This window comes from Dipteris shenzhenensis, unplaced genomic scaffold, assembly GCF_047967505.1.
Source record: "Dipteris shenzhenensis isolate YYH24624 ecotype China unplaced genomic scaffold, Dip_SZ_1.0 scaf0482, whole genome shotgun sequence".
In the NCBI taxonomy this organism is placed as follows: Eukaryota; Viridiplantae; Streptophyta; class Polypodiopsida; order Gleicheniales; family Dipteridaceae; genus Dipteris; species Dipteris shenzhenensis.
The window spans coordinates 13091-16284 of NW_028239788.1; the positions used below are offsets into that span (position 1 = coordinate 13091).

The 3194-nt window shown below is 44.2% G+C and overlaps 1 non-coding gene across 1 annotated transcript; it reads left to right on the forward strand.

Annotated features, from left to right (window-relative positions):
- Positions 1-655: 655 nt before the first annotated feature.
- TRNAP-GGG (transfer RNA proline (anticodon GGG)) lies at positions 656-729 on the forward strand. Its single transcript has one exon. It is a non-coding gene; the product is annotated as a tRNA-Pro (tRNA).
- Positions 730-3194: the final 2465 nt, after the last annotated feature.

Consider the following 3194-nt stretch of genomic DNA (forward strand, 5'->3'; position numbering starts at 1 on the left):
ATTGGGGAGAAGCTCCGTGAAAGAAACATAGATGATTCATGTAGATTGCTCGGTGGTAGATGTTTGGGTTGAATCCGACGAATCGTCGTAAATCCCGTTATACAGATGAAAGCAATTGTCATACCTCCAACGCTCAAACTAATGAGTCTCTTGAGCTTGCGAGCCAGCCCCATCCGGTGAAACAGAGTGACGGAAAGAAGCGTAAGAAAAGAAATGTGAGCGAATATGTGCTCTATATCGGTGTGAATCGTAATGAGGAGAATCCAGTGAATTAGTGAGATTTTGGAGAGTATGTACCACCCACCCATTATTCCCAGGAGATTTCGGGTTTACCCCTTAAACGTCGAAACGGGGAGAATTCCCTATTCCTACTGCTTTTCCCAGTGGTTGTATCAGACACAGCCCTCGCCTGCAGGTTGAAATTAAATGCCGCTACTCGGATTCGAACCGAGATGCTCTAGCACTGCTTCCTAAGAGCAGCGTGTCTACCAATTTCACCATAGCGGCTCGCTACTCGTTATACTTATCGTAATTAATGATATCACATCTTCGGGTGAATCGTCAATCTTCCTGGGGGAGAGTACACACGCACAACAAGGGACCTTCCCTGTCTATAGTTGATTAGGTATACGGCGCTATACTTGTATAGGAATAACGGGATATGGCGTAGCTCGGTAGCGTGCCATCTTGGGGTGATGGAGGTCGCAGGTTCAAATCCTGCTATTCCGAATAAACGAGGTCGGAACATATTTTAAACGGAATAGAAGACGTTCCCGTTCCGGGAACGCAGATTTATCTCCCGATTCTCTTTGGGTGTTATCGACCCATACCCATTCGTAGTAGGGATAGAGATAAATCGATGATCGTGATCGAGACCCTTGTATCATAGGAAGGAAGAGAGGGATTGGGCTCCTTCTTCATGCACGTAACCCCCCCCCCCTCGTGGTTATTACCAACATTCATTGATACAACTCTGTTAGTATTTGGATTTTATTTACCGCACGGTACCGTCACGCAATAATATCAACATGTACCCGTACTACTTACTAGGGATCCAAATTCATCAATAAGTTCCCTGACAATCACTTATCTCGTCTTCCCCGTTCCAACAAACAAATAGTTCACTATCTATTCCGACCGACCCCACGTCCTATTGATACGGCAATTCCTGTTACAACCGGGGAGTACTACTGACCAGTTTCAGAAATTTTTTCATTTGTCACATAGTAAAAACTTCTCGACCGTCCAGTCAAAATGGATTTAGCTGGAGAAAAAGCTTTCGATGCTACTTCATTAGTTTGGGTCTTCCAAATATGATTGCGAATCTTCCTCCGCGACCTAGAAGTACGTTTTTTTGGAACTGCCATAATGAAATCTATCTATTCGGTTTTATCATCGAAATGAATGCGACGAGTATGTTGATACGTACGAGTAGAATCAATATAATGAGGGAGGGGGTGATTGCGTAGAATCATTAGAAGGGGAACAACTGGGGGAACTGGGTTTCCATTCTATGCAAAAGAATCCCAGCAAGAATCATTGACTTCTTTATGATAACAATTTGCTAACCAACCAACTCCTTTCCATTTAAGCAAATGGGATCTACTACAGATCGAACCAAATCCTGTCTGTATCCCGATTTCCTTCGCGTCTTCTTCTTAGAATGGATCTTCCGTATCACTTTCTTCCTCTCGAAACAGGGATGCAAGACGCGCCCCCTAGCAGTTGCGTTACTCAGCCGGGGATGTCCGAGATCAATTTTGGATCCGTGACAAACCAATGAAACTCGATATATCGACATTACCGTATTGGACTCTGATGCGTTGTGCCCAAGCAGAGCGAAGTGACGAACATCATAGAATCTCCCCGGTTCTACTCGGAGTTGTTTTCCTCCAGTATCAATTGCTGCATGTCTATCCGTAATAGTCTTGTCGTGTGAAAAATAACCCAAAACAACTCAATCGGTTTGGGGTCAAAAAATGGAACCTAGATAAGTATCTCCGACACATTTGATTCCTGTCAAGTCTCGACGCCGGGCTCGCACCAGAACGAGAAACAAATGGATTATTCGGTTTGATACGCGTGATCTCACCTGTCCATATATATTCCATTCTTCGACGCTCCATATATCTGACAACTATTGACAGAAAGAGTTCCAACCCGGGTTAAATATGTTTATGGAATTATCTTATGAATGTGCTTGGATTGTCCCCTCACGCCCATTCGTAACCTCTGGTTTGATCGGATTGGCATCGTTTCTTTTTCCAAAAGCCACTAAGAGCCTTCGTCGTATACGTGCTATGCTCAGTGTTCTTTCATTAGCCGCAGCTATGTCCGTCTCTATCGCAACATTCTGGCAACAAGTTACTGGTCGCTCCACTTTTGAATACTCATGGTCATGGATTCCCAACGACGATATTTCTCCAAAGATAGGATTTTCAGTTGATTCACTTACTTCCATTACGTCGATATCAGTCACCACCATAGGTGTCTTGGTTATGATTTACAGTGATAGTCATATGCGTCACGACTAGGGATACGTAAGGTTTCCCGTCTATTTAAGTTTCTCCACTGCCTCCACGTCAGGATTAGTGTTCAGTCCCAATCCAATACAGATTCATGTTTTTCGGGAATTAGTAGGGATGTGCTCTTACTCGCCGATAGGTTTTTGGTTCGCACGACCAAGTGCTGCTAATGCCTGCCAAAAAGCTTTTGCAACTAATCGTACAGGAGATTTCGGATTATTATTGGGTATATTAGGTACGTATTGGATAACTGGTAGTTTCGAGATCCGCGAATCGTGTGATTGATTTAGTGAGTTGATTGATAACAACAGCGCCGGCTCCTCCCTTGCCAATACATGTGCTCCTCTACCATTTTTGGGTCCGGTATCTAAATCTGCACAATCCCCACTCCACGTATGGTTGCCCGATGCAACGGAAGGACCCACACCTATTTCGGCTCTTATACACGCCGCTACTATGGTAGCTGCGGGAATTTTTTTTGTAGCTCGAATGCTTGAATTGTTTGAAACCTTACCTCTAAGCATGAATGTTATCTCCTGGATAGGCGGAATAACGGCTCTACTGGGAGCGACGATAGCTCTTGCCCAGAAGGATATCAAGAAAGGTTTAGCTTATTCTACTATGTCTCAATTGGGCTACATGATGCTGGCTCTAGGTCTCGGTGCTTAT